General features: G+C 35.7%; 1 protein-coding gene and 1 long non-coding RNA gene across 11 annotated transcripts in view; one reads left to right on the top strand and one right to left on the bottom strand.

The window, feature by feature from the left end:
- The window catches only part of NAV3 (neuron navigator 3), a 924,032-nt gene that overhangs the window by 846,794 nt on the left and 61,166 nt on the right, over positions 1 to 16,072 (bottom strand). The window lies entirely within an intron of this gene.
- LOC129049174 (uncharacterized) overlaps positions 12,275 to 16,072 on the top strand; it is a 43,807-nt gene continuing 40,009 nt past the window's right edge. For both annotated transcript variants that reach the window (XR_008512010.1, XR_008512011.1), the window contains exon 1: positions 12,275 to 12,413. This is a non-coding gene — a long non-coding RNA (uncharacterized LOC129049174). The remainder of the gene's footprint in view (positions 12,414 to 16,072) is intronic.

Raw genomic sequence — 16,072 nt, 5'->3', positions numbered from 1 at the left:
CCTTTTATCAAGGGGTCTGATCAGTCTAAACCCATAGGGCCTGTCAATAGTTTAACCATATTAAGATAGAAACTGACTACTTTGTAAGTGTTTGGAAGTCATCAACTGTGTGTATATATAGCCAATCCTGGTGCACTATGGCTGAGCACAACCTGTATTGGAAAATATTACAATGAAGAATAAAATTCCAGTACTCTAGATTCAATATCTCATTATTCATTAATTAGGCATTCATATCTAATGTCTAGGCACCACACTAAAATTGCACTAGTGATAATCAAACACTATGGCTTGTAAGTCGTAGGTATTTAAAACCTAGTTCTAAAAAGCAATCCAGTTTAGTCACCAGCATTGCAATTACCTTATAACCTTGGGCTGAAAAACTAGATTTTGTAATAACTCATTTTGCTTAAAAGCCAAGAAATCTCAATCTACTTCTCTAATATAAACTACATTTGAAAATACTATAAGAAGAAGTGCGAAAATACTTTACATTCCATGCAACTATTGGCTCTTCAGGATATTACCACTTCAGACAAAATGAGGAATGTCTGAGTACTGAGAAATCCTAGCAATCTTTGATGTTCCATATCAGACTGGGAAATGCTAGACTGTCTCCTCTGCAAACATCAAGCTGCATGCCCTGGAACAATGCCAAAGAGAAACAGGCATTAATGAGTTATTTTCTATTGTTACTCATTCTATAGCAGTGCCTTATAATTATGCAAACTACTGAAGGGACAATTTAAAATCTAATCAGGATTAGAAAAAATTCCTTACATTATCACATTTTCATAAGCTACTTTTGTTTTAGTATGTACTTAGCTAAGCTCATTCAGAATATGCCCCTCCTATAATAAATCAATTTGAATTTATTTTCTTTCGTGTTCTTTTACTCAGTGCAAAAAAATGAATAACAAACTGACCTCCCCCAAGAAGATTAAGTCAAACTTAATCTACAGTATAACAATTTATATTATATTGGAGGATGGGGAGAAACTGAGTCAATATGACTTTTTTAAGGCTGCATTTTTCATATATACTACAACCATTTGAATCCTTGCAAAATAGTAAACTAACTTGTTATGAATCCTAACATAGAACACTGGGTTGTGCAATATAAAAGTGCCAGAACAATCAATTCTAGACCAAACTGACACACTGAATCAAATTCAGAATACACGGGCTTTTAAATTGATTTTATATTATGTGCCTGGCAAAACTCCAAAACTACCACATTATAAGATGTTGAGCCCCTTCCACCAAATTGGTTTTTGTATCCCAGAATTAGAGTACTGAGCCACAAGGCAATACATTCCCTATCATAAATATTGACATAAATGCTTTGGAAAAGCAATATCTGCTCATAATAAAAATTTCAGACTACAGAGAAGGAGAAAAAAGGAAAGTTCTCTCAGATCTCATTTTTACTTCTCAGGTTGATCCATTTAATAATTTATTGCATATTCTTTTATACATTGTACAAAGAAGAGCATCCTGCATTTTTTCCCCACTTAATGGGTCTTGGACATCTTCCCAAGGATATCTATGTCGTCCTTTGTAATATCTACACATTTCATTATATGGATTTACCATAATTTAATCAGCTCCTAATTTATGAGCATTTCAGTTGTCTGCAGTTTTGGATTTTATGAAATAATTTTATCTGAGCACCCTTGTTCCTATTTCTTAGGAATTTATCCTTTGGCTGCACAAGTATACAACTGGTAGCACCGCTGTGTCAAGACTGCCAAATTGTCCTCCATAAAACTTGTTCTGATTAATGCTTCTACCAACCACTGGCATGTGAAATTCCTATTTCCCCACACCCTTATCACTCAGGGGAAAGGGTGGATAACTAATATATGTGGGCCCAACTCCATGTACACATCTTAAAACATGTTGTTTTATTTACTCCTCTCAATACAATCCCAGGGCTTTCCTGTTATCCTCATTTTAACAGATGAAGAAACTGAAGTTTGGAAAAGTTGAGTTGAGGAAAAAACAAGATTAAAAACTGGGGTGTCCAGTTCCTACATTCATGTTCTTCTCAGTTTACTAGCTCCCATATGAGTTAACATAATTAGATGAGTTCTTAATTAAAATTCTGGAACTTGCCCCACCAGCTATGTCGGGAGGTTTCACTGAACAAGTCACGCAGTAGATGACTAAGAAACAATAGTAGTTTCAGAATTTCTATTTAGATTCAGGAAGGGGTGGCTCATGCTTGTAATCCTAGCACTTTGGGAGGCTTGAGGCCAGGAATTCGAGACCAGCCTGGCCAACATGAGGAAACCCCTTTTCTACTAAAAATATGAAAATTAGACAGGCAGCACCTATAATTCCTGCTACTCAGGAGACTGAGGCACAAGAATCACTTGAACCCCGGAGGTGGAGGTTGCAGTGAGCCAAGATCGCACCACTGCACTCTAGCCTGGGGAACAGAGCAAGTCTCCAACTCAAAAAATAAATAAATAAAATAAAAATTATTTCTATTTATAAGGTACCTAGAACCAATATTCTGATTTCGTTAGTCTTAAAAATGGGAGTAGAACCAGTGGAAACCAAGTTAGGAGGTAGTACAAGAAAAAATTTTGTGTTTTGTCTTCTTTCAAAAAATCTAGTCACCACACTTAGGGGCAAATGACTCCTAAGCACTTGCCCTTTGCACTCCTGTACCAGGAGACCTCAACTCCTACCCTCCCCAACCTATGATAATGAAACTGGTAGGTACAGCATTACCTCAGCATCTTGTGATTGTTCTGTTGTCCAAAGACTGCAAGGTTCTAGATCTCCTGGACACCAGGAATCAATAGTTATTTTAAGGTCCCATATTACATACACAAGTGCTATAATTTGAAATTTGTTTTTGACCAATTGCTCTCAATCTTCTAATCCTTCTCTCATCAAATTTCAATCAAATTTCAATTTTCTAATCCTTCTCTCATCAAAAAAGAATTTTTAGGATATCTTAATACATATCTAAGCAATTTTCTAAAAGTAGATTTAAATAATAAAATGAATAAAAGGGACAAATGGTCAGGAAATTAGTAGAGGAGGAAACAAAAAACAAATAACCCAGAATCTCAGTCTTGATTATTTATCTACTTACAGTTGAACTTTTTCCAGAAAGGAGTTGAGGCAGATATATGAGTATTTAGGAAACTGGATTTTAAATAGCTAACTAAAAAATTCTACTTAATGCACTTAAAGAGATTCACAAAAAAATAAAAATCAGTAAAGAAGTAAAAAGAAAATGGACTGAGGAGTCAGACACCTGGTTTTAAAGGTTTTTCCACCCAAACACCTTCAAGTTTTAAAGAAACAATGTAGCTTATACATAGCTTGCCTTCAGTAAATGCTCTTCCCCAACTACTTTAATTCTATAAATATTTGATAAGCACTTGCTATGTGCCAGATAACATTCTAGGTTCTGAGGGGTACGATGTAATGGCCAATGGCTACAGGCAGCTACTAAATACTTGAAATGTAGCCAATGAGAAATGAGATCTGTTGTAAGTATAAAAACATTAAATTTCAAAGTCTTAAAAAATGCAAAATGTCTTATGATTATTTTATATCAATTGTATGTTGAAATTATATACAGAGTTAAATAAAATACATTAAAATTAGTTCCACTTTTACATGTCTACAAGAAAATTTAAAATTACATATTTGGCTTGCATTCTACTTCTGCTGGACAGCATGGTTCTGGATTCATGTTTCCCAAAATTTTCTGTGCACAGAAGTCACATGGGATCTTGCTAAAATAAAGATTCGCAATTCCACATGTCTCGGGAAGGCCTGAGGTACCTCATTTCTAACAAGTTCCCAGGTGATCCTGATACAGCTGGTCTGCAGACCTCACTGTGAGTAAGTGAGGCTCTGGACTTGTCCTATTCGAAGTAGCTACTCCTGCCAGTTCTGGTCCAAAGGGAGAGAGGTAAGAATGGAGGAAACAGGGTAAGCATTTAGAAACTATTACAGTACTTTAACATTGTTACAACACCCAACTACATGACCACTGGACATATGTTGAACAGGATACAGGCCAGTGTGAATGTTGTCAGACTTAACGTGGTACAAGCTGCAATTAGTCATCACTAGCGGCCTGTTACGACAGATTAGAATTTTAAAATTTAATCTTTGACCACAGTAGTTTCAGAAGCACTACTCTAGAGTGTAGACAATCCTGGTCAAAGAAGGTTCATAGAAGACCAGAGTATCTCATATTAGGAAATATGAAAATTTCCTGATGTAAACATTTTAAAAACACTAGATGAAACAAAATTAAATTGGCTTCTTTGCTGCAGTACTGGTCAGAGCCTTCAATATGCTCATGTGCCTTTGTATATCCAAGAGAAAACAGTATACAGCATTTCCCAAGTGTTTCTGGTATCAAACCCTTCACCATATACTACCACCATTACGACATCTCAGGGAATGGTGTTTGTGACATACCAGTGTATGAAATTGCTCTCTTAAATGATTTCAGGTATCTTGCTTTTTCAGCTATTTGAGAAACATTGATCAATTACTAATTGAAATTAACCTGTGATACATTAATTGCCATGACCCTGAATAGTTCAAGAAATTTTAGTTTGCAAAATGTTATTTATGCTCTAAGATGAGATTTGATTTGTTAAAAGAAGAATGGTTTTCTGCATTTAAATTTATCACTGTGAAACATAATTTTTTTTTGTTTTTTTGTTTTTTTGAGATAGAGTCTTGCTCTGTTGCCCAGGCTGGAGTGCATTGGTCCGATCTCGGCTCACTGCAAGCTCCGCCTCCCGGGTTCACGCCATTCTCCTGCCTCAGCCTCCGGAGTAGCTGGGACTACAGGCGCCCGCCACCACGCCCGGCTAATTTTTTTGTATTTTTAATAGAGACGGGGTTTCACCGCATTAGCCAGGATGGTCTCGATCTCCTGACCTCTGATCCGCCCGCCATAATTGTTAAAAACACAAACACACCAACATGATACTACAGTATTGTAGGGTCTTAGCATATTATCATTTATTATTATAAGGCTAATTTAGAATTTAATTTAGATAACATATTTGCAATTGCAGAATCTCTTCTTCTCACCCACTAATGAAATCCATAATGAAATACTACCACCCCAATTGGTATACAAAGTTTTTAATTAGCCTAAGTTCTCTTTTTATAAAATCAAACTTTCTTACTTTGTAAACAATTAGAGACTAATAGATAAGTTGTGCCTAAATCAGTAGGATGTGATATATCTGTTCAATTTCTTATCAAATTTTACTTCCATGTCTTAAGGACTCTGAGAACATAGAATGAAGCTGAAGACCACAGATAAAACATTGAAAGCGTAATGGATATTATGTATACTATTTATGTGATGGCCGCACTGAAAGCTCAGATTTAACCACTATGCAATACATACGTAACAAAACTGCACTTGTACCCGTTAAATTTATACAAAAAAAAAGAAGCATACTCTAACAATAATAAACTAAAGATAGTCTTCGACATCTTTTGTTTTAACTACCACTGGCAGCAGGAACATCTTTGGCCAAATAAATAAATAAATTGTGTTAATTTTGCTAAATTAACATTAAAATATTCACGTTCATTTTGCTAGGTCAATAAAAGTATTAGTCTTGTTTGTTTTTCCTGGTGCTTTAGGATATGACTGATAATAGCTGCAGCAAGTTCACTACAGTTATGAGGTTTACAAGAACACAGGATGTTATTTCACCAATACTGTACATGCTTAGGACCTAGGACAGTACTTGGCAAACAGTAAGTCTTCAACAAAACATGTTTTGATAAATATGCAGGGCTCTTATATGAACGTCAACACTGTAATATGAATTGAGCATCTATTTGTTGTAGAAAGATTAGAAAAGATAACAAAATATAAAGACAAAAACAGAAATACTCATAATCCTCACAGGTTACCTTTAACATCCATTTGCATCTTGGTACATACAAAAGACACTTATTTTTTTCAGTAAACATGAAACCATACTCCATAATGCCTTTTTGCTAAGGTTCTGAGTAGTAAATAAAAATACACAGCTTCATTATAAATGACTACATAGTCACTTGCAAATATATAAAACTAAGAAATGTTCTACTATTGAAAACTTAAGTAATATACTCCTTCTCCCCTCTTATATTCCCTTTTGTCTGGAAAGAAATATTCCTTTGATCAAATCTTCGTGCATATCCCTAATAGTTTTTTGTTTTCCTTTTTGTTTGTTGGTTGGTTTTAGGTAATATTCCTGAAAGGACAAAATTTCAGAGTCTTTGTTATGAATTTCCAAACTATTTTTCAAAAAAGCTCTAACTGAAACTCAGAGGCTATGACTCAAGAATTCCACTTTCATCACCTTCTACCTCAACTTCAAGAAATGGTATCCATCAAATGACAACATGGCTGTGACAACCACTACAAGAGACTTAAAAACCTAACCTTTCTTTCAGGAAACCAACCATATAAGACTGCTATAAAACAAAGATGTGTCCTTAAGCACTCAGCAGGTGAAAAATCCCAGAGCTCATACAGTGTGAAAAACTTGAGTAGAGGAAAGGATTATATTGGGTAAAATGTGGGTTTTAAAATTTGTTCTGCCAATGAGAGTATGAAGATAATAATACAGTGAAACATTACGCATTTATCTCACGTGGAGTCTGGTTCTACATAACGTTTGAAGGAGTAGAGGTCAGGTGCTTAGGAGTAAAGGGCAGTATTTTCTGAGATGGAGGGAATCCACATGACCACATGTGGGTAATATTCTCAGCATGGAATATTAGAAGATATTCTCGAGAAAATTTTAAAATTAGAATGCAGATAAATTTAAAAAACAGTCATATCATATTAAGTTAATGGGCAACATCAATCTTAACTTCTTAAACAAAAGGGTGCAAGCATCTAGAAAGTTCAGGAGGAAAAGGCTCTTCAAAATTTTAAATCATAAATGTATGCAATAGATGTTGAGCTAATTCATGTCAATGGACAAGATAGCTCTTTAGAGCATGATACACAAATTTCCATCTATTCATATGTTTATTTCATGGTCTCTACCATACCTCATGTAAGTCATCTCCTAGTAACGGTAGCATTAGCTTCTCTCTCACCTTCCACTCCAACTAAATTACTAGCAAGTAGTTACTTCTGATTTATCAGATCTTTCTAACGGTCCCAAGAGCGTAGGTCACACTTGTTAAGGATACCACCATTAGCTGATTTGGAGGCCACCAAGGTCTTAAAAGGTCTAAGAGAAATGAGATAAGTTTAGGAAACGGGATTCAATGAGCGGTTAGTGGTATTATCTGGCTTGAGCCCAAATGAAGGCAGGAAAAGGGGGCAGTTGGCAGGGTTTTTTGTTTTTGTTGATTTTTTTAAGCCTAATAATTTTTTCTGTAAGAGCCATGGCCTCTACCCATAAGAGAATGCATCAGCCCTTATGAAAACACTGCCAAGGGCTTCCAGCGGCTCAGTCTCTGAAATATCCACTTACATGAGGACCCTTGTATTGTTGACATCTGCAGGAGGTACAAAAGTGGCCAATATCAAAAATTTGGGGAAAATTATAGAGGAATAAGAATGACAGGAAAATAATCTGATAATGTCCTCTTTTACATAAATATTTAAATCACCACCAGATTCAAATACTGAGTTTTCATTTAAATGGTGTATAAAACGTCCATGATTACAAATTCTTCAAGCATTTTTAAAAACACATAACATGTTTATTTTCCTTTCACTATAATTGGGCTTTCATAAAAAACTGTTTGACTGCTTCTCTATCTTAATAAAAACTCCCAGCCACATGGTTATAATCAAGAGTCAAATTGCTAATAACAACAAAATCAATGAAATTAGAGGGTGGGGTCCATTTGATACCCATACCTACCTCAATCCATTTTTCCAGTTTAAACAAACAAACAAAAAATACTTTAACCACTCTTGTTCCTTGACTGATTTATTTAGGACAGCTATCCATGTTTTCATTTTCCTTCAAATCCCCCTTCCCTTCCCCCCACCAACACACACAGAACTGGAAAAAAATAAAAATAAAAATAAATAAACTTAATTATCTTCTGATCCCATAATCTGGAAGTGAGATATAAATTGTTATGTTTGTCATAAAAACTGTGCCAAATTCCATACAGCTCACACTCATTGTATAACTTTAATGAGTCTTTTCTTAACTTTGTTTTTCTAAAAAAAAACTTTAAAAAGAAAAGAATATACGTTGTGTTGCCTTTAATAGAGATTAATTTGGCTCTTACATCATTATGAAATTTTTAAAATCTTTCCTGACATTTAATAAAACAAGTTCTTATGGGAAAAATGTAAAGAGTTTAAATCTAAAATGTTGACAGTGAGTATAAGGAAAGAGACTAAATTCCCGTCTGTTTGTTGATCAGAGTTTAAAGTCTTACTTTGGAGATTTGAGCTTCAACCTAGATACACTGTTCTTGATAATAAAAACATATTTTATTTTGTTATTCTACTACAGCTTCCTTTTTGCTTTCGACCATACTCAATAGCATAAAGAAGTTAGGTTAAAAACCCTTGTTTTAACAGTAATCTTTTCCTCCACATTCCAAGCTGAATTAATGAATTCAATAAATACTTACTGAGCACTTCCTCTGTACCAAGCACTAGTCTGAGAACTACAGGTACTGTACAGACCAGAAGTGACAAGTTATCTCTGTCCATACAGGATGTTCATTCTTTGTACTAAATGTTGCTTGAAAACTACTATATGTTGATTGCAACTAAACACCACATTGAACCAAACAAGTATATAACAATGAATAAAACACAATCCACACTCAAAAAGTTGAAATGTACTTGTTTTTTCCTGTTTATTTTTATTGTTGTTTTTCTTTATTTTACTTTTATAGAAAGTGATTTACTTGTATAGAAAGTGAATCCTAGGATTCCTAGACCCTAATTAGACTGCCTAAAATAATAATATCATACCAAGTAATAATTTAAGTACCAAATATCAAGAATTTCCATTCATTTTTTTTTTTATTTTTACGTGTTCCTACCTCAAAACCATACAAGATTTGCAACTTACCAGTGATAATGTTAAATAACTTTGACTCAATTTAGAGCTGTTAATTTCTAGAGGACTCACCTGAATCTTTGATCAATTTTGTCAATACCTCCTCTCATCCATCCCTTTAACACTCCTTCCCACATTCTCCATCTATAGGCTGGACCATTTTCTCACATCTGCATTTCGATTTAATGATACCCTGCCTTGAACTGCCTTCTCAACTAAGGCCCAAAGTATATTTTCTTTGACTCCTACTTAGAAGGCACATTAAAAGATAAGCTTCAATTCGATTACAGATTCAAAATTATCCAAAAAGGGATTTCATTTAATTACATTTTTTGAGTGTAAAAAAATGGTTTCTCTAGCAAGATGAAATGAAAGAAAGGCTCTAAGCAAAGTTACACATAATAGTGTTAGAAAGGTTTTAGCAGGTAAGTGATAATTAAGTCATCTCTACTTGTACTATCACAGAATTTGAACATCCAAAAGGATTGCATATGCAAAATACAACAATGAAAACAACTATCAAATTTGAATGCATTATTTACATACAGAAAAATAAACAAGATAAAGGCATGCTGGTATTAATCAGCTATTATTTTTAGCCAGGTGTGGTGGCTCACCCCTGTAATCCCAACACCTTGGGAGGCTTAGGTGAGTGGATCACCTGAGGTCAGGAGTTTGAGACCAGCCTGGTCAACATAGAGAAACCCCATCTCTACTAAACATACAAAAATTAGCCAGGCATGGTGGCACTTGCTTGTAGTCCCAGCTACTCGGGAAGCTGGGGCAGGAGAATCGCTTGAACCTGGGAGGCGGAGGTTGCAGTGGGCTGAGATTGCCCCGCTGCACTCCAGCTTGGGTGACAAAGCAAGACTCTGTTTTTAAAAAAATGCTATTATTTTTATGTTAATATCATAACACTTTAAAATAGCTGAAGAAAGTAGGAAAGTTTTTCTCCGAAATTTTGACTAACCAAGAGTATGATTATACAGAAGCCTACTGTATTTTATGCTGGTACATGGGAGATAATTAACTCTTACTCACAGTGAGAGTCAAAATACATCATTAATTTTATTATAAAAGCAAATTACATATGTATAAATGCATGTGTATCTTTAATCACAAATATGTACCTTTACATCATGAAATTGTGAGAGTTTGAGATTCTGGGTCTGAATGCACAAAGAAAAATTCTGCAAATAGACTATCTAGACTACCGCAAATAGACTCTCCTAGAAGTCCAAACAATACGCAATCATGACACAATGGTCTTAGTTTGCAGATGTGAACATGTCTTTATTAAAAGGGTTATTCCTCAAGACGGGTGCAACAACACCAATTACTCTCTATTCCTGAACCTCCATATGCACAATGAGGGGATCAGGACTTGAAACAGTGCCATAGTATAAAAGGGAAATGAGAGAGGAGAAGAAATGGGCTTTGGATTAATGAGCTGGCACACACACCACGGCCTTAATGGGCAGAGCTGACAGGGTTCAATTATAGCAGAGTGTGCAGCCTCATTACTGCCAGGGGCTGTCACTTAGGGTGCTAGTGCAGAAGAGAATCCAACTGGCTGCAGACAAAGGGAAGGGGAAACATATGAAAACAAAAGATATTTACAGAGTATCTTCAGGAGCAAAGATCCTATCCTCCCACTCTCAAAAATATATGCGCGTGCGCATGCGCACACGGGCTTTTGTATTTACATAAGGTGAAGTTTTCCTGGGCTTGGCTTGCTATTTATTATACCTACAGCTTTTAGGCACAAACATAAATGAATTAATAACTCGTGTCAAGCCCTTTAAAAAAATAAAACCGTAAATATTACTCCTCCTTAAAAATCCACATTGAAATTGTTCCTCTTATAGTACCATTATTCTGCATTGTCGTACTAACAATTACTGTCTTTTACCACACAATTTTTAACAGAATCCAAATTAACAGTTTAAAAGAAAGTATTTTGATCCTACGACTAGCTATATGTAAATTTCCCAGGCCGTTTAAATTATCTTCATGTCCTGTTGTTTAAATGGTGGGGGAAATACGCTAAGTGGAAATTTGATAAGACCTGACTAATAAAAGTTTCAACAATGTGTGGGATAAAGTCTTGCCGCAGAAAATCCATTTGTAAAATGCCTTCCATGAATTCACTTACAAAAGACAAAAGGCTACATCTCTTTCTCATAAAAAGTCCCTTTCTGTGAGCAACTCATTTAAACATTGTGACTGGCATGAACAAAAATAATCAGAGGTATTAATGTGAAATAATTGGAAATCTACTATGCAAATGTAGTCTGAATTTTTAACACTATGTGTATATATATGTATTATTTGCTGTGCAGTGTAATCCTATGATAGCTACTCGAAGAGCAAATCATAATGCTTGTTTTTCCTATTAAAATATCTCCAGGTGAATATTAACGATGCCTCTTTAAATATTAACTGTATTACTTTTCAATTATATATGACCATCAGAGAAAAAACAATTCAATCTTAGTGGAGATCATTCAGGAAATGCTTTAATGGCTTAAAAAAAGAAAGAAAGAAAGAAAGAAAGAAACAATAGAAAATTCTGATTACTCAGAAGATGGTTTCTGGCTCCCCTTCCTGAACCCATAATAAATGTGCACAGTTGAAATTGATTTAAGCCTAGGAGTACATGCCCCAAATCAAAAGGAATAATCCATAAATTTGCAGAGCACATATCACTGGGTCAAATGAAGCTAAAATAATAAGAAACATATGAGAGGAAAATATATCAAATGGAAAGATGTTTTTCCAGACCAACCGAACTATCCCTTGGGAAAGACCAGTGTGCATTCACATTTTCAAAAGGATTAAAAGTGGCCAATTTTCTTAAAAATTCAAATTAAGACTTTTTAATATGGCATAATTATGGTTCTCAATGGAAAATATAATGGAAGCAACAAAAAAAGAACCGTTCCATTCATTTTTATATTATCACATATGACCTCATTCTAACACTTATAGGTAATTAGAATACAAGCAAAATTAACTTATTTCAACAAAGCACCCTTTTACTAGGTATAGTTACACTCTGGTGGTGCTTTCCAATTTGAAGTGTGAACTTAAACCAAAGGTCTTCTAGTCATCCTGGTTGTTCACGTCCAAGAGCTCCTGCTGTCATGTCCCATGCCCTGCATTTGATGGCATCACAAGGAGTGAGGATCAGAGAGGTTGAGCCATCACCTGACTGGTCACAAAAGGCTGGTATAGGTGCTGTCCTCCCAAGTCTAGCTGCAGTCTACTCACACTGCCTCCTCACTTCATCACATCTACCTCTCACCCCAGACTCACCACACTCCAATTAACCAAATGACTTCAGCAGCCAAGGTAAAGTGTCAAGAAGTCCTAACCATGGGTACTGTAGGGGCCTTGGGTACTGTAGGAAGTCCTGCCTTCCCTCTCTGAGGGTTTGCTGAAAAAAAAAACAACTCATAAAGGCAGATTAAAAGAAAAAAGCATATAAATTTATTGATGTGCATGAGGGAAGATCACAGAGTGATTACCCCACTATGCAATGGAGTACAGATTATATACCCTTCTTAAGGGAAAAGGGAGATGTGGAAGTCTGGATGATTTTAGGGGCATAGTAAATGATTTTTAGGGGAAGTCAATGGGCTTGAAGAACATACAAAGGCCTGGGACAAAATCTGTTGGGCCCACAGAACTGACAATGGTTTGTGACAAGTCTATCCAGGTGTGTTTACTGACTTCAGTGTTTCCTTCTGTCATGTGAGTTCAGTTATTGAAAACTCAGGGAAGGGAACAGCAGTAATTGTTTTTTTTTTTTTTTTTTTTTGGCAGGTCTAGTCTTTAGGCAGATAAGGAAACTTCAAAGAACAACTTCATCCTGTTTTAGGGGCGGGGGGGAACAGAAGATTGAGAGACGGGAATGGGGAATCAAAAAGACCTTGAGGCTTCTTCAGTTCAGCATGTCAATGCACCATAGTTTGGAGTATCTGTTTCTGAGCCCCAATAGCACCTAACAAGATACCCATGAACAGAGTTCTATCATTTAACACCCACTGTGTATGGAGAGGAGCCAGGGATACTTGCTTTGAAGGGTGTTCTAGATGGCATTGAATAGCCCTGTGGCATAAATAAAGGCAAGTCACTTAGTCCTGTAAGTTTATAGGTAAAGAAATTAAGGCAATCTTTACATAGTTTAAGTAGCTATTAATACAGAAATAATAAAATGTATGTGCCGCATCTACGTGCAAAGAGCTTGGCTATTGGAAAATGTTGGGGTTTCTTCCCCCTCTCCACCCTTTACCGTAATGTATGACTTCATTATGTCCTAAGACCCATAGCACTTTGTGGCTTATGTCCCATCTCAGATCTGCCAAGCTAAGCCACAAGAGTGTAGGATGAGGATTGCCACAGCTTAAGTGCTGGTAACCACTAAAAATATATTGTATATATACCTCTGATCTCACTGACATAACTGGCAGGGACTAAAATACATTGCAGCCCATTTCCTGCCTACAGTGCTAGTAAGTTCAAAGAAAGATCTTGTCTTTTGGGCCTTATTATAGTCTTTAAAGGCCCTATACAATTTTTATTCAAAAGATTTGTTGGTACTAAAACAACTTTTCTTCTCTTCCAAAATTTCAGATGCTATAATGACTAAAAAATTCTTTTTTCCTCCTAAGATATGAAATACAACATGCTAAGCCATAAGTACAGTTACCAATTGGGAGGAAAGGGGAATGAAGTTGGGGAGAGGGTATATATAGAATGCTACAACCTATTAAATATGTGTATATTATATACTGTAGATTGATTTTAATCATTGTTCTATATTCTTTTGACTTTTTATGAGTGTATTTCTGGTTTTTAGAGGAAAATAAGTAAAATTAATGTTAAAATATTTAGTGTTAGTAAAAAAGTTAATTTAAATTTTAGAAATTAAAACATAATTACTGACATTTCTTCAACTGTGAGAAGGTTTGGCTTCCCAGTGACTTCCAACAGAATGTGAGTCTAACTGCTCCTCAAATCTCAACTTAGCAAAATCTCATTCTTTTTACCAGTGTTTCCATCTTTAGGCCTGCCTGCATAATCTGTCACTGCCATCTGGAGAGAACACTCGCATCCAATACTCACCTGACTTCAGAAATGAATACAGCTAAGCCCAACTTTATAATCATCCCATCAATACAATGCCTCTTCTCTTAGGGAAAGGTTTGATTGGTTTTGCACCCCCAGGAGACTGATTCACCTTCAGACAACAATAATCACTTCCCCAGACTTGACTCAGCTCAAGTCTTCCACCTTACCGGGCTTCCAAGTTTGTGATCTATTTCGATGTTTAATAGCTGCCAGATTCCACAGTACCCAGTGTCTGTTCCACCCATAATCACAAATGAGGTAATCTCATGCACACTTCATAAAACTCAAAGCATCAATGGTGGTTCTAACTATGGCCATCACTCAAGATACCAACCATCCATTCTCTTACCCCACCCTCCCATCATTAAAACAAACAAAAACTCATACCTTCCTTTGATCCTGATCCCTTTGATTTATTTCAGCACCCCAGGCTCATGATCCCTCACTCTTTGTACTACTCTATTTTTCAATTTCAATTACTGGCTCCATTCCATTTGAGACTCTTGACCAGCATTCCTCAAATGTTAGCGTACACACCAACAACCTCACGAGCTGACTAAACTGTAGATTCAGCAGGTCCACGGCACTGCCTCAGATTCTGCATTTCTAACAAGCTCCTAGGTGATGCCTATGCTGAAGGTCTTGCTAATTTGAATACCACATCTCTATAATGACCCTATAGTTTCCTGGACCTTAACATTCCTTGTAGACTTCACTTGTTCTTCCAGTGTAAATATTGCTCTTGCTAAGGGTGAGATGCCCAAACCACTTCCCTCACAGTTATCAACAACATCCTGGTACAAACATAAAGCTATGATTACTTAATACCAAGGCATCCATTCTCCATGGAAAAAATTATTTTAGGTCATAATTCCCCATTTAAAAAACTTATCTTAATCATTATGTATACTTGGGATATTTAAAAAAAATACTAATTTTCCCAGTTACTTAAATCAAAATAATGTGTCTTAGATATACAAACTAAGATATACAATCCAGATCTGATTGTCATACTATGATGCCATTTATGCCAAACACTGGTCATACATTTTTATTACTGAAATCTATAGGCATGATTGAAGTTTCCTCTAAATTTCCTAGGCGGTAGAACACCTGTTCTTCACACTACAGGAAACAGATCCATATTACTTTAGCCCACAAATGATTCTTCCTCTAATAATTGCACAGGTTATATAATAAGATAATCTCATGTATAAGCAGATCACATTCCACCTTCACTATCCTCTGAGGACTCTTTTGCATGAACATAAAAAAATCAGCTCTTTTCAAAGGATTTAAAGGAGGAGCGTGTCAACCAATGTTTAACACAACAGTTAGCAGCTCCGACTGCTCTGAACCCTCTAAGCACACATAAATAAAGCCAGATTTCATTATGGACCTGACAGCCTTGGATAGCCCTAAATGTTTTACTTTATTTCAATCCCAGACAAAAGCATAGAGGAAGAAAGGGGATACTTATGAAGTAAACGAATGCAGCATAAAATATAGTTTTAAGAAATAAACAGAAAAATACCACTGAATCAAGAAATACCTTCACTATATTTCTTAATACTTTCTCAAAAATATATGAAAACTGTGTTCAATGTATTGCTCTTGCTCTGTATGTTTTAATTTGAGCCACTAATTTGGGCTGTATTTTCAGCATTGGCAGTCTGATGACAAATAAACAATTCACATTTTCCAATAAGATGTTTTAAAATGGGTTCTCTTTGCCTGTGACTCTTCTACATCAAATTATGCCTCCCTCATCACATTTTTTTCATGTCTCATGACGCTGGTGACTTCTTGTAGTTATAAACAGCTTATTGTAGTTTGCTTCTTGCCAGAATACTTCCACATACTCAGAACCCAGAATA

This window comes from Pongo abelii, chromosome 10 (genome assembly GCF_028885655.2).
Source record: "Pongo abelii isolate AG06213 chromosome 10, NHGRI_mPonAbe1-v2.0_pri, whole genome shotgun sequence".
NCBI lineage: Eukaryota > Metazoa > Chordata > Mammalia > Primates > Hominidae > Pongo > Pongo abelii.
The sequence above is the reverse complement of the archived record's forward strand: the minus strand, read 5'-3'. Positions and strand labels throughout refer to the sequence as shown.